This window comes from Anopheles funestus, chromosome 3RL (genome assembly GCF_943734845.2).
Source record: "Anopheles funestus chromosome 3RL, idAnoFuneDA-416_04, whole genome shotgun sequence".
Taxonomy (NCBI): domain Eukaryota; kingdom Metazoa; phylum Arthropoda; class Insecta; order Diptera; family Culicidae; genus Anopheles; species Anopheles funestus.
The window spans coordinates 16160623-16186797 of record NC_064599.1 but is presented as its reverse complement, the minus strand read 5'-3'; the positions used below and the strand labels follow the sequence as shown (position 1 = coordinate 16186797).

At 39.4% G+C, this 26175-nt stretch overlaps 1 protein-coding gene across 1 annotated transcript in view; it reads left to right on the top strand.

Moving 5' to 3' along the window:
* Positions 1-26175, top strand: part of LOC125768987 (sodium channel protein 60E) — a 121981-nt gene that overhangs the window by 41470 nt on the left and 54336 nt on the right. The gene's annotated exons all lie outside the window — the stretch shown is intronic.

The window sequence follows — 26175 nt, the reverse complement described above, 5'->3', positions numbered from 1 at the left end:
TCCCCTTGAAAAGGTGAAACTGAGCCAAAGGCTACGAAGGCTCGTCAGCAGTGGCGGAGAACAATGAAAGGAGGGAGAGTTTGAAGGGCAGTTTCCTTTTCCTCTGGGTCGTGATTTATGATAACTCACGTATTGCTACGTGGACCTTTGGTGGCTCGATATCAACAGGACGCTCCGTGTGTGCCGTTTGCGAAAGCCGTTCGCTGCCGCCTGTTGCTTGTTAATACCTTGAAATGATTTTTATTTCACGATGGCTGTCGGATTGCGCAACGTACGCTCGGTCTCTAAATTTGGGTCCGGATTTTTTTCACGCTATACTTTCAGTGTATTGTAGCGCAGTGTGAGGGGCAGCTTAACGCCCATGCAATAATGTTGCGCATGGTTTCATTGGTTTGATTTTACCATTTTGCTATAGTTTTCTTCTTTTATGTCGAAGCATATTACCAGTATTCAAAAATTGGCTTTCTTTACTGGTTGGCAAAAGATCATTGTCAGTTAGTCGATTTAATGTATCTAATAGACTGGGCTCAAGCTCTTTTTGTTTTGGTTGGAGATAAATAAAAATTTGTGATGCGCAAATGAAATGAAAAACAAACATTAAAACCCATCAGCACACAAGTCACGTTCGAATCGAAATCAGGTTGAGTGTTAATGATAATGGAAAATGAAATCAAAAACTGCTGACCATTAAAATAAAAAAATAGCATACCGTTAAGATTATTGCTAAAAAAAAGTCGATAATGTTGAGATGGTTTTAAGAGCTAAACAAATTCGATAATGTTTATTGATTTTGATATACAAACGTAGTGAAAATAAATTCCATCACGATAAAATGTTGTTAAAATTAATTGTTTGTAAATGATGCGAAAATCAGATCACACGCAATTTAAAATTGAATATCTATTCCATTATAAAAAATAAAATAATTGCAAAATGTTTGTTCATAAAACTAAATAGGAACTGAATGTGTCCCAAACTTACCCCCAAACCGTTCCCAAACAGCGATACAATAAATAGCCAATTTAGGGATGAGTTGATTCCTCTAAAAATTCACATTCACACGAATGATTTTCATTTTCAGTTTAGCAAAGTTTTCCATTACCCAAATTATCCCACCCGGGGGCATGCTGTAGCATGCTGTACACCATGCCATATGTGTAATTAAAAATCATTTTCTAGCGCAATTAATTAAAATAATTTTACAACGAGTTATGACATTAAGCGCAGATCCCAGGAGCGTAAGCAACGTCCATTTTTTGGTCATCCTTTAAGGATGGAAGCAATAAAAAACACAACCTAACAGATACACCTCGATCCTGGTGAGCTTAGGAAGGTCGGGAAGCAGTAGAAAAAAAAGAATCTGCTTCATAACTACCGAACAGCAGACAAACATATGGCTGGTGGCTCTATACCGAACGGACGCGCTCGGTTATTCATTCGAGCTTTTGAACGAGCACTATCCACTCCCTTAACCGTCCCGTTTTACACGAGCCCTTTCGAACCGGATGATGTTAAGGTGGGTTTTCCACTCTCAGCTTTCCCCCACACGCTCACTCACGGTGAACAGGGGGCGCCGGTTTCCGCTTTTTCGGTGGCGCTCGGTCGCTTGCCCGGGCAATGCAAAAAGGGTCTTACTCGTTATCACATTTTCATTACCCACTGATATCCTCTCTCATTATGCTGGCCGCAATGGGGCAGAGACTGGCTTCCGACAAAATGTTTCCTTAATCTCCGTTGATACTATCGAACGTAATTGTTAATGAACACGTTTCTCATATCCCCTAACGATTTTAATACACCACCGTGTGGCGCTCATAGCCGTTGAGACGATTTGGCTGGAACTATTACTTTTACAAATTGTTTCCAATCTGCTTCTCCGGGCAAACGCGGGGAAAGGTGTAAGAATGCAGAACGAGTAGCAACGGGTGGCGATGGGTTAGGGAAATTGTTTCCTTCTTTTGTCGATTACATTTTTCAATCTCATCGACCGGAAAAAAAGGTTCAAATGACAATTGCGCACCGAATCCGACTTTATTTGTGTGCTGAATCGAAACCAATGTTAGCAGCCTGGGAGGGAAAACTGTGGATTTTTCTCTCCCGCTGTTACAATTTAAATTTAAACCCCACAACTTTTATTTTTCCAAAAGCAACATGAATGGACAGAAAACAAAATGGAAAAGGTACATAAATGAACCTTTCTAGCTAGTGCAGTGGAATGTAAAAAGAATGATTTGGCTAGTGACTAGCGGCTAGAGTAAAGGTTGGTTGGTTTGAGGTGGTTTTTTTCTGTTATAATGTTTCGAAAGCTGTTCACTGTTTTCCAATTAAGGTGATTGTGGTTGATGTGGTAATGTCTTTTTGTTTTGCTGTCGCTTATCAGTGGACACGATGAAGCAACTGCCACAACAATGTTGTTACTTGCTTACATTGTTCCATAGTTTATGGTCAGTTCACTTGAGCGAAGGAAACACAATCGGTGACCTCATTTTATTTTGTTTTACTGTTTTGTTTCCAGTTAACTTTCGTTTTTTTTCGTTCCTTTCAACCATTTATTTACATTTTCATTGCAAAACAGTTTCATTGTTTTGGTTCTTTCAAAATTCGTTTATTGTGCTTCTGTTTTTTTGTTTCATGAATGTTTTAGGATATTTTTTTACAAATAAAAACCTTGCAACATATGCACAATATTTCACACTCAAAACGTTCAGTGTTTTTGTTTACCTGCTGCTCAATGTGCCCCCTAATGGAAAGGTTCATTTTTCATCCATATAATTATGCTTGATAGTAGAGGGCGTGCGTTGGTACGTGTGTTGCGCCAACGGTGACAACAGTGAGCACGGCTACTTACAGTACCGTACGCGCACCGTGAGCATGAATCATAATTATTTTATGGCTAACCCTTCCGTAGCTGTGCGGGAAAATAGGCCACCAAGAATTGGGCCTTTTCCGGTTGATTTGGTAAACAGCGGGAGGGAAAATTTTTGGGTGGGAGCTTAGGAGCTCCATACCTCGACCTCAAACAAAGCTATTTTTCATCAACCGGACGTTGAAAGTCGTACGGCGAAGGAAAGCTCATTATGCTACAATAACTACTATGCCATCCGTGTCCTGTTATATACCTACGCTATTAAAGAGGGTAGCAAGGCAACTTGGGAAGCTTGTTTCCGATCTGCACGTTGTCGTTGATCCACGCTAGTCAGAGTAATTGTGGTGCGGCATAGCAGAGTGAAATCCTCAAACGGAACAAAAAAAAGACAACATGAAAGAGTGAGACAACATCGGAACAGGTAGAACCTCATCCAGCACTCATTATATTTAATCCTTCTTTTTTTCCTCATCATTTGTTCATCTACGCGGTCGTTTCGAGTTTTCTTGGAGAACCTTACCCTGGGAAGCATGGGAAACGACTTTTGGGACAAGCGTGCCCAGCGAAGCTGGTGCGTGACCGCATGTTTGCTCTTCCCGGTAACCCCATCGTGCACCGCTCATAAAATCATCAAGCTCTCTCCCCCTTTTGAACGCTGACCTTTAGCGCATGATATTAATTTTCACCTGGCCGGTTGTGCACGAAACACACCCCGTGGTTTCAAGGTGAGGAGAGGCCAAAATAATTTGGTTAATTATGTGAAGCTTTGATTTTGGCCAACTGCGGCACGTATGTCTTACGTTTCGCCTCGGGGGTGGAAGGAGAAGCTGGGTTAAATGTGATGAACGTGTTGACGTTCCGGGAAACGCCTTTGCTACGGCAAAGGTGAGATTATGTTTTCCTGCCTAAGGATAATCAATATCCTGTGCGATGTATAATGAGTGCTGACTCTAGTCTGAAAAATTGAAGTCTCACGAAGCGTAATTGAGAAATGGAAGTAATTTGTTACCTTCGACGCTGTTAAGTTGTGTTTCATGCTTTTAAAGGCGGAAATGCATATCGTTTTCCTGCGTTGCCAGTAATTGAGAAAGTTTTGTCTCGCGGATTGCATACTTGAAGGCTTAATTAATCGTTAGAATTTAAAATTTAAATTTGTGAATGAGAAACGTGCTGGCTCAGTAATCTTTTGATTTTTGTTTTCATCGCTTAATAAACCGTTTTCTGTGATTTTGTAAATAATTTGTTGAATTCTGGTTTAAATTGTGTGGTTAAATTTTAAACACTCATTTACTTCCTCAGAACTCTATCTTTTAACGGCACATTTGTTGTATCAGTATTTAACTTATTGCTTTGTGTGTCCTTCGTGCTACCATTCTTCGTGTCTAATGAGCAACAAAAATGATCAAATTAATATGCATTATTTAACAGAGTTACAAATCACCCACCGCCATGAAGGTTAGCCACAAGTAAACGTTCTCGAAATACCCAACAGACGTAATTAACAATTAGAAAAGCGAGTCAGCAAACAACAAAAAAAAAAAAACACCACACTCGTCAGTAACTTTTCAGAAATTTGCTTTCGAAGAGGTTGGAAGCAAGTAAATAGCTTAACGTGTCACGGTCACTCACGTTCACGGTGCTCTGGGCTTTATTGCGGGCGAGGGTTCGTATATACACAAACGAAGTTGTGTGATTCGCTGTGAAATTGAACCAGACAGCAAACGCTTGTCCCGTAGCATATGGCCATATGCCGTGCGGTGAGTTGTTGCAAATAAAACCCCTCCGGAGGTAAAATATGTTGACCACTGCGAGTAGTCCAGCTGAAAATATCCTTTCAGTGTAAAAAAAATAAATAAATAAAAAAAACCGAAAGGCCCGTTTAAAGGGCTATGAGTTTTGGAGCATTTGGCGTATGGAAAGTTGGCCCAAAAACTAACAATTTATGATACTCCGGTGGGTGTAATGGAACCCTTGGTGCCTGTGGAAAATTCATCCACTAGTGCCGGTGGGAATTTGGTGGTTGGAAAACTGTGCATACCGAAATGGTATGGCTGGAGGAAAATGTATCGGTGTGTTGTGTGAGCTCGGTAGGAAAATTCTAACTGTTGATATACAGAATTGCTAAAAGCGTTTTGGCACTTTTTCGGCACCAGCTTTCGGTATGTTTATGTTTCAAAGTCTATTGCAATAAAATCAGATCGTTTGTTTTTCTTTCACAGTTTAAAACATGTTACTTTTCAGACCATTTGCTTCGGTATACAGGGCACGCTATGGATGTTTTCGTAGGAGGATAGTATTTTTTTTTAGATATTACCATTTGATACTTCATAAAATAAAGGATTAAGTTCCACATACGTACGAAAGTGTTGCGTACAAAGGATTATCATTGGTCTTTTTGAAATGAGATTACGAAACCAAATAGGATTAGGATTTTTTATTGCCCAAGATTATTTGTACTGATTTAATTTAGTTTAACCGGGATAATGTTTGTTTTTAAATGCAAAATTTCATACATTTTCTGATAATGTTTTACTGATGAAACGATTATTCCACATTTCTATGAACTTCCTAACCCATCGACTGTTTGAAATATGACTTTAATTTTCACCTGATTTTAGCCAGACCTAGCATTTTAGATACTGGAAAAAAGCATAGTCTTCTCCTTACTTACAGTAGCTGCTTGCAAAATCGTGATCAGCAAGATCATCATAGCGATGTTTGCTTCTCCTTTATCTACCCGGTTCTCATCCCATGCAGCATCAGCCCTTATTGCAGCAGCATCAACGCTCACATCACCTACCATCCGCTGGACACATGGCAGCAACGAATGTGGGGCGTAGGGAGTGCGTGTGTGATGGTTTCAGGTTGCACTCACGGCACAGTTACAGAATATAGATGAGATTTTAATAATAAATCGTTTCTTTGCGCCCCATGCTCTTAGCGTAGGTGCAGCGAGCAGGTTTTCCGTCTGGTAGCGAAAACATCACATCACCGGCTAAAGTCCGAATATTTGCCAGATTCAAAACGTTTCCCCTCATCCAAAAAAGCAGCAAACAGCAAACAGAGATATAAAAACCAGCATTGAAAGCTGGCAAAGTTTGCTGGCGGCTACACACGAGAGCACGGTGCGTTATCAGCGTGTGTGTCCGCATCACAGGGGAGCATGGGTCGAATAAGCTTGGAATGGTAAATAAGACACCCTGATCCACAAAGCCAGAAGGTAAAGTGAGCGATTCTGCAACGTGTTTGTTCTTTGCTTTGTTTCACCTTTCGGACACTTCCTTCTTGTGCGATGCAGTGTATGGCTGATGAGGAAATGAGAACGTGCGAGCCAATGAAATTCGTGCTAAAGTCGCTCAGAAGCAAACCGTTTGGATGGTTTAGCTTTACTTGCTTTCTGCCACATGGAAAGAAAAATCCAACTAAACGAAACGCATCCCAACATCTTCTAATGCTGGTTACACTGACACGCACACACGGACGGTCGTCTCGCATTCCTGCATGCTTGGCACATCCCACAATGGAAGATGAAGAATGAGGCACCTTCTTGTGGGCTTCCTTTTTGGCTGTTCACTAAAAGCAAAACAAATTGAAATCTATCCCGTTCAAGAACATCCGGGGAAATGGAAGAGTATGGATGGCATGGTACAAAACACCCACTGGAATGGCTACAGAAATAATCAAAACCAGTGCACAAGCTGCTGTTGATGCAGCGAAAATGAGAATCTTGTTTTGTTCGGATGACTGTTGTTATCCTTGGTCGCTTCATCGAAAGACTATCGAGGAAATGTGCTTTGCACCGGGGTTGTAGAGCTTCCCGTTGACGGTGAGATGTAAACAGTGGTTGATGTACTAGCAGGAATGATGCCTCTCTCTCTCTTTTTTTAGTTAGTAATAACTTGAGGAATGTGAGGTGCGATGATGGTATAGATGCAAGGGCGGGGAATAATATTACGAAGTAGAAGGCGAACTGCCAGAGAACTGTCGGAGCTTTAGAACGTGGATGTTATTAGGTTTTTTTTTGTACCCGCATTGCAATTCTCCGTTGCAGTGTCTATTGCACTTACTTTTTGTTCAACTTCCAACAAGAAAAAATACATTACAAGCATGTAAAAAATCGGAAGCGGAATTGTTTAACAGTTTGAAAATGATAAAAAGTAATGTTTTGTTATCTGTACGACAACAAATGGTGCGACAAAAAAAAAGAAAAATTCTTGTGAATCTTGTTTTGTTACGTACAAGTTACGACATGGACTGTCACAGGAATTGTTTGGAACAGTTTCAACATTGTTTTGGGCGATATTTAATACTCAGTTTTTTTAGTTGTATATTGAGGCTTATATTATGTGAATTGGTGTAGAAAGTGATGACGAAATTAGATTTAAATATTTGTTAAAATTGTTGTACATAACATGCCAAAATATTTCTTATGCTATTTTAAGATTAGTTTGTTATTTAAACAATATTTAACGCAAGTACGTTATATTTTAAAACTTAAATTATAGTATACTCTGTCTGAATCATATCAACGAGCATTACTAACATGTTAAGAGGTTTAACGAGCTATCAGTATATTGGTTTTCTAGCAGATAGATATTCAGCCTCTAATAGTGCGGTAGTACGGTGTCATTCCGATGACATGACTAGCCCACACAATTCGAAACTGATAACCCTTACTGTTGAGCCTAAAAGGTAGGCAATCTAAATACACCACCTCGGATTATGCGACGAAGTGAGACGAGTGAAGAGTTATTAGTATTAGTATTAGATTTAAATTAGTTACTTCCTATATTTTCTACCACAAAATAAGCAAAGTTTCACCTTAAAAGGTAATTAGGAGTAGTGATTGCACATTTTTAGACGTTGCTAACGAAAGACAAAGCAAAATATTTTAGTTAAAATATGATCGCGAGGGTTGGAAATCACTCATCTAAGCAAAACCGCTAACTAGTATCATTTCACAAGATTTATCTTATCTTTAAGTAACCTCTTCGTCTGGCGGTTTCTTTACAATGTATGGAAAGGTACAATACCTCTGCCGAATCGTTCCTGTACAGCATGCTTGCAAGTGAACAGTAGCTTATGTTGGTTTCCGTGATGGGTCTACTGATACGATTATAATCAATTGATTCAACCTTACTTAACGTTCCTGCATCTAACAAAGGAAAACTCCTTTTCTACGAACGATAGCACCGATAAGCATTGCGATGAAGCGAACCATCTGCCATGAGCCAGACAAAGGCAAATCGTCCAGGAGGAACTGATGCGAGCATTTCCTACCCAACATTATGTTCGAACCAGCTTATTGCCTCCCTTCAACGCTACGGTGTATTCTGCCTGGAAACCACACAAGCTCTCTCTCTCTCTCTCTTTCTTTCTCTCTGCTCCACACTCATTTCTTTCTGCACGCTGACCGCATGCGGTACTTAACTTAATGATGGCTTCAATTTCCGTATCTGATCGTAACTGCTTCCGGGTGCGATTGGGAACCACGCCGCGTAAGGGGACCACCTCGCTCATCATCGGCAATCGTTATTTAAGGGCTACCACGCCCTCATCACAGCCACATGCACCACCGTATATATTATTGCACACTGTAGCACGGTGACGTCATACAGCTAAGAAGCGAAATTGCGGAAGGAAGCGATTTCGATGAGCTCGCTCTCTATGAACGGTGGTACACCTTAGCCCGTTGTAAAGAAGCAGACCCACAAGTACCACTTTGCTGTATCGGTCATGTGGCGATAAGGAGTCAATGTGTGCTTACTGCAAGCTCACTCACCGTGGTCACAGTGGTTGGTCACTTTCTTCCGGTAAGCGGAAATAGACCGAAGCGGTATGAGAAAAGATGCATAAATCAACCTCACCTCGCGAAGGTGGTGTATTGCACATTGTGTGCAAACCATTTATAGCACAAAATGACTGACTTGTTTGCCTGTTCTATTCGTTCCATTGGCTACTTTCTTCGCGGCCGTGAGCAGTAGCATAATTTTACGATTCATTTCCCGTGCCTAGCACTGTATTAACACGCTTAAGGAATAGCGTATCGCAAATAGCATAGTGAGCATCTAGAGTACCTTTTCTTCCCTAGTGGTCATTTTTCTTCAAAAACTTCCCACGAAATTATTGTAAGAGTTTGTGCAAAGCTAATGCGCGTGAAACGTGATCAACCGTGTGACACATTTACCTACGGTCGGACTAGTTCCCCCCTCTTTTCCGGCAGCGCTCCATTAGCACCTCCGACACGCTGGCGACTCTTTCGCTGACATGGAGCAACCCAATTATCTCGTTCGCTCGCATTTCCTTAAAGGTCCTTTTTGGGGTGAAAGCACCACCGGGGGACGTGATTTGTTTATACAAAAAGAGTTGCGGCACAGGCGATACGGTTGGGTGGTTAGACGATCGCAGGGCATACAATGGGTAGTACGCTTGTTTGGAACGGAAACGTGATGTTTCCATCATACCGAAGCCTTAGTACAATGCGGCGTTTGTGCTTCGAGTGTGAAGGAAGAAGAAAAGAATTGGTTGTAATTCCTTATAATCTGGTAAACATATTATCTCTCCGGTTAGACTGGGTAGCGGCAAGCGATTGCTGACACGCATATTGATGAATCGAAAATTCAGCAGTTTTTTTATCCTTTCTTGCGGAAAGTTCGAATAGCAGCAGAATGTGCGTCAGAGTAGCACAGAATTAATCAAAAAGCTTAGAGCTATACTTTTTTTCTTCCTGCATGTTCACACTTTCATGCTAGGTAAGCTTGTGAGGAAATGATTGATGGTAAGATTAAACGATTGTAGATTCATGTAAACGTTACTGCCAGCTGTGTCTCAATTACTGAGTAATGAAAAAATACATTTCTTAAAAAAGTACGTTAGCTTTCAAGTGATTATACCTTAAAGATCCGGACAGTGCACGTGTAATGTGTGATTCGATGAGGTTTTAAAGAAGAAAAGCGTATCTTCGTTTGGTTTAGTTCACTCGTTACAAAATTTCATCGATATGCCTTAATCAGCTTGAATGTGTAGCGGGTTGCATACTATCAGGCTTTTATAAGATTTCTTCCCTTTTGTTTGTTACAACACAAGTCCCTTTCCCATAGGGGTATCCTTTGCGTCGTAGTTTAAAATTGAGAAAATGCCTTCATTCTCGTGTTCTTTGTCCCTTCCCCTTCTCCTGCGATGCTTTAATCCTACCGTTCCCCATGAATAGATTCTTAGACGACGATGTACGATACGCGTTGGTCACGGAGAAAAAGCATATCCCTCGGGGTATTATACCCTGTTATCTATTCAACGCTGTTGTAGGTGATGAAAACTTATCTAGTAGCTTCGGTACGTTTTCTCGGGCAAAAGTTTTGTAAATTGATGGGGACATTTTAGAACGATATTTGACATCTAGCTGCCGCACGACGAAGGTTCTTTAACCGAGAAATAGTCAACCAAATTCTTCCTACTTTGAATCATAAACAATTTCATTTCGTTAAATATATTATCCCCTTCGCATTCGGTAAACCGTATCAAGGCGTATTCTTTGCGGTTACAGAGCCCCAATTTTGGAGGTCAATTTTGTTGAAGAACTTTTTTTTGTTCTGCCCTGCTCTCGTGATGACTTCCATAATTTTGTTTGCGAGAAATGGAAAACAATTTTTTTTTTGGTTCATCTTTATTTGTACGTAATTTTGCATCCACTTCATCCACTCTTGCTGTATGAAACTTTGTGCTTAGCTTTATTTACCGATGTTGATGTTGTGCGTGTTTTATTCAAACGTTGAAAAGCAGTGAATGTCTGGTTGCGACAGACCGATCAAGTGATTCTTTCCTAACAATCTTGTTGGGGACCCTCTTCAGTGAGTAAAATAGGTAGAATTGTGTAAAATCGTGCTCAACAGCCGGTGCGCTGTCTCGGTATGTGGAATTGTAAATCCCGTTAAAAATGGCACGCAATTTTTCGCTGTCGTCCCCCTTTTTTTCATTCTGCTTTCTGGATAGACTGATAGCATACCATTTACGTGCAAAATATAAAGTCATCACGTGAATCTGTCTACCGCTGTAGGCCGTACAAAGATACGCAGAGATGGGAGTGTGTGTTCCAGATTGTTTTATATTCAAGGATGCAAAAGAATTTCTTTCCGTACCGGTAATTCGTCTTTCGAAAGCCCTCTGTTGGAGATGTGTACGAGACTTTTCACAATTGTGCCGTTGTTTCCTTATTGTCTTCGAATGCTACGTGTTAATGGTGGAATGTCAAGGTGAAATTCATGATTACCATTTTATTTTACCTTATCGTACCTTCTAACAGTTACATTACAGTGGATGTTCGAAGAATATTGTTTTGAAAAAGAAATAATTTATATGTTTATAAAAATGTATACTTAATACCTAAACTAATTTTTTTAGTATCATTGGTTAGTTGTATTTTTTAGCTCTCAAATAAATTTATTTAATAATTATTGAAAACATGAACTCATTTTGTTAACATTTTCTATACGCCTCAAAACAATGTTCTCAAATTCATATTTTAAGAACAAAATAATCGTGATTTGGTTAATGTAACTCTCAAAGAAATTAAAATATTTTTTTCCTTTTTTTGGAACGAAACTCCAGACACATTCCATAAACAGTACCATCAATAGTTGCTTCAAGCATTCATCTAGCCTACGTACGGGCGTTTCACAAAATATAAAAGCCGGGATAGGCAGTCTGTTTCCCTTCATTCGCAAACGCCATCCCGTCGTCCATTATCACATCCTGCGACCGGTGGTTTTACTTAGTTGATGAAAATAGAGCGAAAGTTTTTCCTCACCAAAAGTGTCGTCTGGAACGGGTGCTACAAGCACCCTTGAGCATCGTCAACCATTGTACCGTGCAATTTGTGTGCTAAAGTTTTGCTGCATTCGTAGCACTCCGTCGCTCGTGTATAATCTACCAACGTCGAGTGGAGTGTGTCTTTTCGAAAAGAATTTGCTTGCGCCTTCCCGTATACTAGCCACGGATACGAGAAAATATGGGAACGCTTTTGGGGATGCTAAAACAATGAACATTATAAGACCGGCTGTGAGTGGTTTATGTGGGGTTTGCGAGACTGTACGATGCAGGGATACGGTCTTATCGTTAGGTACTTACTTTTCTACTTTGTCGTTTGCTGTATTGAGACAGAACAGGCATAAACATCAACAGGACAGCAATAGTGGTAGGCAATTGTGAGCTTCTCATACAGATAGGCTAACTATTATCGCTTTTTGCCTTACTGACCTTTTATCTATTGACCTTCGGGCAAGGGAATATTATTCACCACACACACACGCACATAGGAGAGTTATTTAGCAGGGGATGTTTCTGTTGGCTTTTATCCCATTCGAAAGCTTCACAAAGATTTGAATGGTGACTTTCCTTGCTTCTCCTAAATCGATGTCGAACAATGCAAATAACTGCACGTTTGCTAATAAGTTAGGTATTGCCGGCTTGCATAACATATATGCTCTCTCACACACACAGCTAAACGTCCTTACGGCGATTATGGATGCAACAAAACACTTGAAGGCATCTTTCGATCGGAAGTTTGTTGTCTCAAACTCTGTTGATTTATTTGTTCTATAACTTGCTTGCAGGGGAAATGGTCATTTTGTGTTTTCGTTTCGTGGTTTAGAACACGAGCGAAGACCAATTCGTTTGTTAATATTATATCAGACAACATTTGGCAAACGTTGTGTGTGTTGCGTGAAACATTGCTTTAGATTTGTGGTGAACAACTTCAATTAGATGTCTGGGTAAATAATTGATTGTACAATGCACTGGTAGATTGGTTGTGTTGAAATGAAACAAGTTACCGTGTGGTTTGATTTGAATATTAGTTAGTTGTGTAGTTTTTGATATTATATTGTACATAAACTTTATGCAGAAAACAAAAGAAAAATAACCTTAGATGAATTATTTATCTTTCCTCTATCAAAATAATTCGTTTTTGTTTACGATTTGCATACATTTAGGAGTTTTGTTTCTAAGTTTAACTAAATCAAATGCCTTTCATATTATTTTTAGAATTACGGCAAATATATTGAAAAAAAAAAAGACATTGATGTTAGTTCAACAAAATTTAACATTTAAATTTAACGTTAAATAAATGTAATTTCCCATTTTCTCCCTTAGTACAATTAACATTCAAAATGAAATAATAGCGTCGTTTATTCTTATGATTTATATAGGTTTTTCATGAAGTACTATAATCAACCCCTCAGCAATAAATCTTAAGTTATCATGATTCTTATCGCAAAAAAGTAGGATTAATTCACCGGATGGGAAATAGAAAATATTTTTGAAACATTAGATGTATTATTTTTCAATCATGATTACGTGAATAAATGAAAAACAAACGAACGAAAACATGATTGATGACGAAGGAAAATATAACTGAACGGCACAAAAAAAATCTACTTTATCGCTCACGATTTTTTCCTACTCAAAAAGTCTTTATTGTACAGAATTCCGTTGGTTTAACTTTTCAAAAGTAACCATTTCCAATCCACCAATCCGCCATATTTCCAATCCGCCAATCCGCCATTCCCGCTGTGCTAATATCGTTAACGCTCTGTCACTTGGAAAGTTCGGCCCTAATCTTGTCACTTTACTTTGACAACGTGCAGTTCTTTTTTGTGAGTGCGTGTATTTTTGTTGCTCAAATCTAATATAGGAGTGGTTTTGGTTTTCATGCCTACCGGTCTGTGTGTTTACGCATATTTACCTTTGCCGAGTGTTGCCGCATGCAAAAAAGGGCTAACGGGACCGGTCTTTCGGAGCATAATGTTTGATGAAACACAAAGTTTATCAAAGTTTAGAGACGGAAACGTCCTTGCACGATGCGTCACCAGCCAAGGAGACTAACAGCAAAATGATACATCGAACCGTAATTTGTCCTCTTGAATCTCCAATTGCTGGAATTTGGAATGGAGTCCCAATGTGCGTGGTCTTGGGGCTAAGATGATGAGCCAGACGGAGCATAATTTTTCACCCTAAGCTTTCCGTGCACAATCTTGATATAGGGTACACCTTTCTCGACTGAGCAGGATTGCGGATGATGTTGATGTGAACCGTACGCTTTTGCCGTGTCTGAACGTGGGTTAAGATGGTTGCGCCGGGTGACGTGAACTTCTTAGCGCTCGCTGGAGAAAGCTGAATGCAGGAATTTATGAACCTAACCGGTACCCATCCCTCACGCGCCTCGGGAGTGTTCGAGCCGCGCTGACGTAGAACACGAACATGAGATGCCTTTCCGACATCCGGAGCGTCGGAATCACCGTCCAAATGCTATCTGACAAATTGAGTTCCATAGTGTTCGATGATTTATAGATAGCGAGACCGAGACTGAAGTCGAACCGAAGGTCGTGTTTCCCTTCGCAGTCCCGTGAGAGTGCACGGATCGTTATAAATCTCAATGTTTGCTCGTACTCCACGGGCCCGGAAAGCCATCCGGTGACGGGTGACAGAATCCTTGCGTTCGTTAATGAACGTGTCTCGATGCGGATGTCTCCATGGGAATGAAAAAGGGTTACGGAGTCTCGTTCGTACATCATTAAATAGGATATCGAACGCGATGTCTCGGCATTGTGATGTTGTCGGTCCGTTGATATACGCAAATTTGTTTTAAAGCAATTTCTGAATTTCACAGCGATGAGTTTGTTGTTGCTTTTAAAACAACATTATTTAGGCTTGCTTTATAAGAACATATTTTCCAAAACCAAATAAATAGGCTTTAATTAATGAATATGAATGAAGCACACTTTCGATGGTTAAGAAAGAAACCTTCTGAAACCATTTCATTTAAATATAACTTTTTAATGAAGTATGAATAACAGCTCGTGAAACCCTTTTCGCTAAAGTTGAACCCCTGTTGAGTTAAACTTCCTTATGAATAGTCTCCAATAACTTGCCCAAAAATGCTAACCTAATGATCCCCCGTACTATGAATGGGTTCATCACTACCGTGCTGTTCGTGTGATCCGTATTGGCAAAAGTTTCTTTTCTTTCGCTTCAGGAAAGGCTGTCAACATTCGTATGCTCCCAGCGTTTAGCATTCGTGGCACACTGACCTTGTACACTGATCACGATGTCACTCGTGCATGCAGCGATGGTCTCCACCCAGGGCAAACTCTCATCAACCCCAAATTTAGGGCTTTGATCAAAAAACCAAACTCCACTTCAACTTTGACCTTCAACCAAACTGTTGCAGAGGATCAGTGCGTGGAACGCAGCGTGTGGTCATTTACTAATGCGAGTTCGGCCAAGCAATGGGAACGTCTGATGATGGGAACCGCCGTGTGGAAACTTTGCTAATGAGCCTAATATGCCGTGAATGAGAAAGATTGTTGCAATTTAATTAAATTAAGATTGAAGGTTGTGGGGGAGCCGGGCTTAACTTTTTTTGCGGATGGAAGTAAACGTTGGTATTAATGTGTTCATTACGAAACTCATTTTTATGTTTAAAGCGTTTAACTTTTAATTATAAATTTCTTTAAACCTCAAACAAACTCAAATGTAGGTAGCTAGTAAATACTTTTAGCGCCTAAATGTATGCCACAAATGTTTGTAAAGTAAAATATTGGCAAACCAAATTTACCAACGTCCAAAAGTGCATGATTAGGGACATCCCAGATGGAGCTTTTAAACCAAATTTTGGTCGTTCTAGTTTGTTCTTTCACAGCCAAAAAAAAGCCCCTCGTTGCATCACAAAATCGTCCCTTTCATGGTTTTTGTCCATGTCCATCATCCGTTATCGACACATCATGTACCGCTTTTTTATCATTCCCCAGTTGTCAGAAATAGCACTGAAATAGTGTACACAAAATAAAACAAAAAAATCCACACAACGGATAGTTCCATCCATCTATCCGTTCACGGAAGCATCAACCTAACCATGTCGCTGTACGCTTTCGCCTGCATTTGCATCCGGAGGGAAAGTGTCTATATTTGCTTATGGTTTTCATATCGTTCCAGTGCTTCAACGAGGCTGCCAACAGAGCAAAGAAAGATTGAGTACATACGGACAAAAAAAGACATAGAAAAAATACACATATACACACTGAATCCTACCGTTTTGACGGAACACGAATGTGCCTGTATCGGTCTTTGTCCGTCCAATCTCCGATTGCAATCATGCCGGATGTTGCGATAAAAAAAGTCGCTCTATGTTTAAGGCCACTTCCTGCATCGTTCGTCGTAGATAGGGTCCGTGTGTACGTGCTAGTGCTAGTTGAGCTGGTTTTGATAGATTGATTGTGTGCATTATCTGGAACCGACGCTCGAAGTGCGGCTGTTGGTGTTCGAGGCTAGGTACGGTTTTGACTAACCTCGACAAGCCTTTTTGGTCAAAGTTTTGCCAAAGGGTTTCGCTTGTTGCTTGATAGTTGATGACATTGGACGATGTTAGTTGGTCAGCTTTTTTGTTTCTGCTTTATTTCGGTTAGTCTCATCGCGTCGGGAATGTATTTATTCAATTCTCAAACGAATGAAATTCACGATTCCATTAACACTGCTCACCCCGGTATCGAGAAAATAGCGCGCATAGATCTAACAAAAACAACGTAAAAAAGAGTACAGCATTTTGTACCTGCTGAAGCAAAAGAAAAAAAAATAAAGAAAAACATAAATTTTCCGCGACACACAGACTCTGTCGCTGTTATCCCCTGAAACGTGATGATGGAGGAAATGTAGTTGGGTGGACAAAGTGGAGCAAAAAAGTTGTAACCGTTGATAGACTGTGGAATGATGGATGAGACTATTAGATTGTATCGCTTTCGAGAGACCTTTCGGTGACATGTTTACTGCGAAAATAAAAACCTATGGCATTATTTTCCATTACCGTACGATAAAATAATCCAGCAATGTAAACTAGAAAAAAAAATTAAATTAAATAAATGTATATATTGGATGGGCAGATTTTGTAACGTTTTCTTTTTCAAATCAGTACTTTTTGTTGTTATTTTCTATTAAACAATTCACCTTTTATAACGTTAAGAAGGGTGCACTACACAGGGTAATTTTTTCTCCAAAAAGCAATATTATTCATAGAAGTTAGTCTACTTTTGTTTTGCTTCTTCGGCTACCAAGAGCAATCAAACAAGTAAGGTAATTAAACCTTACTAAAAGGAGTAAAGTAAGGAAACACTTAAACTTTTCTTGTTCGGACTATGTTCTGTACTGCCCCGTGCACTTGCTCAACAGTGAGAATAAACGTGCCAGGATAGCAATCTACAAGTGTCGAAAAACATGATATTTACTTTTCTTACGTATTTGTGGTGTTTTCTGTGAAAATATTTGAAGCAATTATTAAACAACTAAACCATTTCATACTGCTTAATGGTGTGTAATATTATTAAGGTTTATGCTCATACACCGCTATACTTAGGTGCCCATTGCTGAAAGTATGCAATGGGTTAAAATACAGAGCCCCATTGAAAGTGATTCTTAACATATTGATTGCATACTTTTAGGCACTATCAACGTTAAGGCAACTTCTTTGAAGCACATTTAATGCTTGTAATTCTATTTAAAAAAGAATATATATGTCTGTAAAAATAAAAGATAATTATATGAAAATAATAAAATATATCTTTCCTTGACTTTCTTGAATACTTTCTGCATCAAAATAATAATCAGATGCAGTGAAACAGTATAAACGCAACACCACAAAAATAGCAACCAAGCAAACGACAACAAGTGTATTTATTCTTAGAAACGTCGAGGTACCGATGCACCACAACCAACGAGCCAGAACTGCAACAGGAGACAACAAACCGCCACCAGCTGGCCATTTGCAGTACGACAAAATGCCGTGATAGGTTTAATGAGCGAGCACAATTTGTTGTATCGTGAAGCATAAATTTGAATATGCAACAGTGTTTCGGTTCGTTTTCTTAATGGCATCCTTTGAATATGTCCACAACCAGGGAAGGTTGGCATATGCGGAAAAGGGTAACTGCAGCAGTAAGGGCTTCGAGTACGATACCGGACGAGGGAAACCAATTTTTCAAACCCGAGAGAGAACAGATAAGCACATTGTTCCTCCGAAGAAACAGGAAAGTCACGCCGTCGTCGTGCATTCCGACCGACCAAGGCGACTCGTTGGCGAGTCCTTGACGGTTTTTATTTTCTTTCGATGCTGGAGGAGAAATAAACCAAAAAAAATGTGCCAAGGCGACACAATGGTGGCCCACCGTATGACCTTTGTGAGAAGAAAAATATTTTCCGCGAGATAATGCAATTTGTCCCGTTACGTGATGAAGTTTTCTTTCTCGTTCTGTTACGGCATATCGGAAAAAGCTTTCAAAGATAAACAGTTTCTATTTGTGTGTTGTTTCTTATGGTAGTTTCCTTTTTCATTTTGCGTTTTTTTTAACGTGTCGGTGTACGGTTTGTAAAAGTTTGATTTTTCTTAAACTATTTTATCTTTTATCCAAATTTATGTGTCAATATGAACTTGTTGCACCGCTGCCAATGATAAATGCAAAAAGTTTTTTTCTTCAACAAAGGTGCTGCAAAATGTTCTTCCCAGTCAAATGATTATTCTTCGATTTTTCTCAAAATTTTCCTTTTCCTACGGATTTGGGCTTTAGCTCTCTAAATGATAAATTAAGCAATTAAATTAAATTATCGACATTAAACTTTTCTCCCTGGTCGGCTTTGAATGAGTGATTTTCCACACCACCGTACGTCCGTCCGGATGGCCATTAGGAAACGTTTCACTTCTAATTTCGTTTCCATTCTACCGAAACCGGTCACACGGACACCATTTCGATTTCGTACGTACCGGCCGGAAACGAAGGGCACTAAAGGACATCCAACAAACCGGCCATTTTGCTCGATTTCTTCTACAGATGGTCATGCGAAATTTTCACACGAAATCATTTTGTAAAAGAGCAGAAGTACTTGTTGAAATATACACTTCCTCCGGATGTTGGAAACAGGCGGAAAAGAAGACGCACTTTAGCGCGTAGCTTAACGTGAAATGTTTCTGCTCAAAATTACGAATAAATGGGTTTTGAAAGCCGGTGGACGCGACTGGATGGAAACGTTGCGGATGGAATCGATTTTCCGAGAATGATTTACGCCATAATCACCTTTTGGGGCGGACCAGTCCTACCGGTTGTGTGATGCGTTGTTGAAATCTAGTCTGGCACTAATGGCTCTTTTGCAGTGGTACCGTCGATTTAGTTAGTGAACGAGCGCCTGTCTTGATTTAAATCATGCACATGCTGACAAGGAAAAGTCCTCCGGTATGATTTATCGCATTGTGTTTAGGTATAATTTCGTGATTCATATTTGCTCTTGCGTTTCAACGGTTTTTGATAATGGTTTTATTAAATATAACTCTTTCGTTTCGTGCTTATTATTGAGATAGAGTATATCTTTGAGACACCGCAATACCATTGCAGGGAAAAGCAAATGATAGGATGCCGAGAGCCCACTTTAAGGAATCGCAAAAGTGAATATGAAATACGCAACCATTGATATGGAAACACCCAATACGTTTGCGAATCACCCAAAATTGGTTTAGAATCGCGTGCCATTGATATGGAATGTTAAATGAGCAGGCTGTTTACATATGCGAGGATTGAAGAGTTGAAATATAAAATAATATTTTTAACGAAATTTGAAATAAAACTTTTCCGAAATAAAGAATACAAATTATTACTAACAGTAATAATTCGCAAATAGCTTAGTTTTCATCAAATTGGAGATGAAATTTTTAAAAACTAAAAGTGTAACAAACAAAGGATCACACAAACACAACAACAACATTCCATATTAATCGCACGCGATTCTATATCAATTTTCTTTTAGGTCTAGGAGATACAAATCGTCAAATTCGTACTTTACTAGCTTAAATAATACGAAAATTAAATCACTTTGCTTGAAAAATCAAGATAACAAAAAAAATCTTTTAAATATAAAATAATTTAATTCAAAATATTGAAATTACAATCAATCAACTTATTGCTTTATTCCATCTTTGATCTATCCGTTTTCGTTCTTTATCTCTACTACATTTAAATTGGACGTTGTTGCAGCATCCTCATTAAAAATTCAACAAACTTTACCTTCATTAACACCACCGTATATAGATGAAATGAATCGACTGCGTACTGGTCAATACCGCATCAATCCATCAACAACCTTAACACTTACAGCACCACAAACAAACGCGCATTATTTATGCCGCTTTCGCTTAATCAGCCAAGTCAAGCCAGTCAGCAGATTGTAGTAATAAAATGGAATCCCAATTCCGAATCGTTTCAACATCACACGCCGAACACAAAACGGGAGATATTGAAAATGCTTGATGCTTTGGGGTTGATTCGTAGTGAGGTAAAGTGATGTTCCGTTCGATCAGAACCGATTGTGAAATTCCATTCACGCGTAGTTGTAGCACCTTGGCAAACCTTCTACTCCTCCCCTCGGGTGGGAAATTGACCATTCGTTATGTTGATTTCATCCATTCATCAAGCATCGTCCGGGGGGTGGCTTCCAGCTGTCATTTATTATCATTGCATGCAGTGCGTTCTGTTTTATTGCTCGATGCAATGTGATTATATGCTAGATTTTATAGAAACTGTATGTTGTTTTCATCGAAACGCAAATACTGTGGAACAAAAAAAACTGATAGCAAAAGTAGCAAAATAAAGTGACAATAAATGTTAAACTACATACGATTGCGATAGGGAAAAAAGCGTATGTTAGTGAGTTTGAAACAAATTTGTAACGGGATGTTGTTAGTTGGAAATTGTAAAAAATTAAAAACAGGAGAGAAAAAAAAACGAAAAATGCAGCAGAAAGAATTTATGACGGTAGATAAAGCATATGCTTGTAAAATGTGCTCTACAGCGAGAGAAGATAAAATACGACCCGTTTAAACATCGAACGATTTATTGCTGTACCATCTTACATCAGCGATAGATTGCATTGTTTGCGTTGTTATGCAAACACCAACAGAGTGGAAGGTTTATTTAATGAAGAACTTCAGCCTAGCGGCTCCGCTTAAACTTTAATGTAGGATGATTTATTAATATTCTTATACAATTAAATCCTTTCTCTATCGGCTTAAACTCATCACACTATCGGTGTTTGTGCGTGTGTGCATGAAACCATCTACGGACGCCTTGATAAACAAGACAAACTGCAAACAGCAAGCTTCCTGCACGAGTCCTTCTTGCCAGACCATCGTTCGAAGCCAGTGGTTCTCAGCCACAGTGAGAATGTACATACGATATCGAATATCTATTAAACCCCGGTAGCCGGATAAGACGAGAGAAGCAATCAATAGAGCCTCTACCAAAATGCGTTCTATGTGACGCTGTAAGGGTGAACCAAACAAAAAAAAGGCAAACGTAGAGAAGATTATACCGATCCGGTAGTAGGCCCCGTAGATTAATTCAAGCGTCGGTGTATGGTAAAAGACTCTGATAAAATGTGCCCGGGATCTGGTCTTCACCAAAAAGCCAGACTATCAGTGGTTCAGCAGTAGTGCAACGCAGCAACAGCCGTTTCCATTGGGCAGCACCAATCGACGACACAAAAGGATTGGCTTTCGGTAATGGAGCTGCTCGAGCTGGGCCCTGGGATAAGCTGTGCTGAACGGATTTTAACTGGCGATATTTGTACATGTTGATAATCGAATCCTTTTTGGTAGCCGAGCTGTGGTACAAAGAAGGAATCGATTGTGAGCGTCACAGGCATCGGTTCCGGTTCTTTGGTTCGTTGCTCAGGAAGTTTATCGAAATAGTTTTATCGTCACGCAGAGAAAGATGAAGGAGCGCATCTTACTTTCCGATGTTGTTGTACCTATGATAGTGAAGAAATGGCATGTTGCACACGAAAGAGTACAACAAAGGTGAAATGAAAAATAGGCAGGAATGTAATATATGTGATTGCATACTGCTTTTGTGTAGGTGAAAACATTCCATTGAGCATTTAAAATTCAAGCAAATTGTATTCTGTTACTTGACTGTACCGCATTTGGAAAATCTAAAGAATTTAAATAGCTACTAACTAATGTTCGAAGTAAAATAGTACGAGCATTGCTGGTGCCGTGACCAGGATTCATTTCTAAAAAGCAAAACAACGCTGAGTGTATAAGGAACCGCCTGCTTGCTCATTGTCAGCATGATTATATTTGAAACATTCGCATTGTCGTCAAAATTTTAAGCAAGTTATCTAAAAATTGTATTATTTTTTCACAAACTTTGCAATCCAGCAGCAGAAGGCTACCATCCATTCAAGTTCATTTTCATCACTCAACAATAGTCGCAGAAAGTTAGACCAGATTGTGTTTTCTACGGCGCACTGAACCGGTTGCCGTGTTTCCTTATTAGAATTGTAATCATACTCCTCACCTTCTCTCCGCAATTTTACATCCCCCCTCCCACCGATCCCACCACCCTCTTTTATAATCCAGCCAAATCAGCATCGATGTGGTTGAGTACCGAAATTTGCATATTATTAAACTTCATTACCTGATTTCTGAGCGTCTTGTTATTTTTTTTATTTTTGAAAAACAAATCGGTTTGAAATAGATTTTCATTCCACGCCGGGATTGTCCGCTATGCGATTCGGTTCCGCGAAAACATTTCCCGCATCAACCGTCAGCCCGGAAAAACGTGTCCATATCCTTCGTCATCTTTATCGTCGTGTTTTTTCCGAGAAGTGACAGTGCCATGTTAATGAATATTTATGGCTGTCGCGCTGGTTGAGTTTGTACTCGACGTTACGTAGAGAGAGAGAGAGGGGATGGTGGCAAGGGTAGCAATGTTGCAAAAGCTAATATAATGAAACACCCATCGTGGGAAGCGGCTGTTCCCAGCATCGTTTTTTTATTCGCCTCATTTTTTGTGTCGCCTCAAGCTATGGATTGTCGTTAAATGGTGAAGAGATTTTGACACCCGACCGGAGGGTTTTTCTGAGCGGTAAAGCTAGAACAGCAAATACTAACGCTATCCGTGAGGTGTAAAAAAACGACGCTAAAGTCAATATTGAACATAAATCAGATAGAACAAATTTCGTGGATTTTCCACCACCACACAAATCTGGTAAAAAACCATAAATGTGAACAAAAAACTCATACAGCAAATTTTGTTGTGGTTTGAGTGCTTTGAGTGGTTGTATTTTGAATCAAAAATTGGTTTTTGAAAATCAGTTTTTGATTCCAAAATTTAAAAGCAGCTCCCTTTCTATATCGATGTAAATGGTGCCAATATCGAAAAGAGACTTGAATGCTTTAAACGACGAACCGGTCATTAAGAGTCGCTCACACAAGCTTCCTAATGAATTTCCGGCACAAAGTGTGTATCGAGTGTATTTTTGTGCCATTAAAATGTCAAGTAGTGGTTACGATGGCATGTCCCACCCATATGTCTTTCGTCATCCATCTAGAGACGGTGTTGGCAGAACTGCAGAAGCACAAGCATGCTCTTATGCTCTTCAATTTTACGACCACTGCATGTTAAAGGAAGTGAAGTACATTTTATGGATGACTGCCTTCGCTGCATGTAGTTTACTTCATGTCTTTTTTGTTGTATTCCTGCAGATATGTTTTAACTCCTACCGGGTGAACGACCATTTGATGTTTGGTGCGGTTTTCCTGGTACTTTGATTTTGATGGTTCTTTTCCTGAACATGAATTCATTTCTTGCGGAAGTGAATGAAGATAACGACACTTGCTTTCACTTTAATAAATGCTTTCAAAATCGAATCATTATAATGATAGTAAACTTCAGTAATATATCGTAAAATTAAGGAAGATTGTAGAGTAATTTGTTCCCGCGTTCAAATTATTTCCATCATTCAGTGTCGCCTACCGAATAAAGCATTCAGTTGGATTGTTTGGTGTATTACTGATGAAACGATGCTTTTTTATGCTTGCCACCATCTTTTCTATTTCACTGCCACGGTTACTGCTAACTCAATCTTCGCTTCATTTTAGAAAGCAACTACCAGAATGAAGCAAAAAAAACACCAACCGACGACGAAGCGGTTAACAAGTCGAAGAAAAACTGCTCCACACCAACGTGTAACAGTCAAGAACTAGACAGCCACACCGGGTACGAAGGAAACTTTCCGTTCTGGTGTGTTTGTACGGCGGTACCCTATGGCTTTGTCTTGGACGTGCAATACACCCGCACTGTGCGATGGTTGATGAATTGAATTAACCGCTTGTGACAGAGTTATCATGACCAACCTTTGGGAAGTCGTCCCTTTCGATGGTTTGTGGCAGAACGCATTGGTGCCGCTATTCGGAGGTGAATTTTCTTTGGCTGCTGCTACATTCATTTATTAGATTTTTGACGGAGTTACAAAACGAGTGGCAAACCAAGTACGCCAACAGCTCGCTGGTTAAGGGCGTACGGTTTTAATCAGTCCCCGTTCCCGTGCATGGAATAATTAGATTAGTAGCATAAGTTTTGTACTACGTGAGGGTTATAATTTTGGAACTATCTACTCGGTGACTTCATACATTTTTGTTTTAGTTTTGAAAGTTTAAGCAGTTTTCTTTCGTCAGCGAAAATAAGAGTACTTCAGAAGAACGGAAGAAAAAGTGTTTTTATAAAATGCTGAAATAGAAATTGTTAGCATAAACAAATTCAATAAACAGTATTAATAATGTAATTTAAGAAATGTTAAACATTTCGTTTATACCAATTTTTTGCAGTTATTAGACTTGAATCTTTCTCTTATATAACATAAAACATGTTCTCTCTTTAATCATCCCATAAAACGATTAGGAAGAAAGTACGTAACTTTCGTTTCATATTTCAATTATTATTGACTAGCAAAAACCTGATATTCATGTATCATAAAGCATGCTGAAGTCTCTATTTCTACACATCATCTCCGCTGATAGATTCGGGACGGGACGCTTTTGTTGTGCAATAAAACATTGCCGCAACGTTACATTCGCTGGTAACGGATGGTAAGACGTAATTGTTCGGAAGACACAGAACGACTTTTGCTTGGCAGAAAATTGGATTTCGTTGTAGCCTCATAACCTGCAAACGTGACACGATGGTAATGTCTACACAACAAACGTTAAATGAGCTGCACCGGATAAAACGTACACAACAGAACAACAAAAAAACACCAAAACCATTAAAACAAGACGTCGGAAGGAAGGAACCGTTGTGTGTTCCGGTTCCGTGTCCCGTGTGATACGGATGTGTGTGGTGTACGCCTTCATAACGCACCGGGCGCTATGCCCAAAAATGGGCTGTGAGCGACCGCGAAATGATCGTTAAATTATATGCCCATGCTACCCCAGGACCGGACCGAATGAAAGAATCCGACCAAGAACCGGCCAACATAAAGCTTCTAAGACCTTCTTCTTGTGTGTGTGTGGCGCTTTAGAGCAAAGTAGAAAGGGCAAATTGCGTTTCACTCTGTGGATGTCATTAGCCATCAAACACATGCTAATTGTTGATGATGAATGAACGCATTTAGCAGCGAGTAACATTACCTTCATAGGCCATTTAATGGTGTTCGGAAAGGAGTTGGTGCAACAATAACAACAAAAATCAATTTTATTACTTAAACAGAACGCTAATGGTTGCTACGAAAATAAGTTATGATGGTTATGCTCTCCGTAAAGGATGTAAAATAATGAATCTCAGTAAATTGAGCATCAACGAAGAATGCATTACCAAAATATTACCTTTTTGATGTTCATCCTAAACAATTTTCTCCCCAAATAAACAACTTTAGTTCTACGAAATAAAAAAGCCAAATAAGATGATCTCTACGTGCAAAGGGCAGCGAACAAAATCAAATTAAGACAGTAAGTTGTTTCTTATTACAGCAAGAGTCCTGGATATGGAAAAAAAATTCAATGATTGATGAGGACAGATGTGCTTTGGGCATGACATGTCATAACTAAGATGTATAGGTTAAAGTTACTTCCTCCGTCTGGAAGTGTCTCTTATAGGGTCGTGTGCACTGTCCATTTAACTTTCTTAAAAAAATAATGTTTACTTAATTACCATGAAGAAAGATGAATCCGTCACTTCGAATGTAATGGTAGAGTTATATTTTTTTTTAAATTATATTTAATCAATATAGTAAATTGTTTTGACCGTGCGTACAACTCCCTTGATGTTAATTCGTCACTGTTATCCGAACGATGCTTGTTCGATTATTTAAGATTACACTATTGTGTCGATGGTAGTGCTGCAGTATTACAACACTCTTGCTGGTTTATGTACGTCGCAAGCATGCGTTTCCTTCAAAGACAGCTACATATAAATATAAATACAACACTACCACAGTATATCACC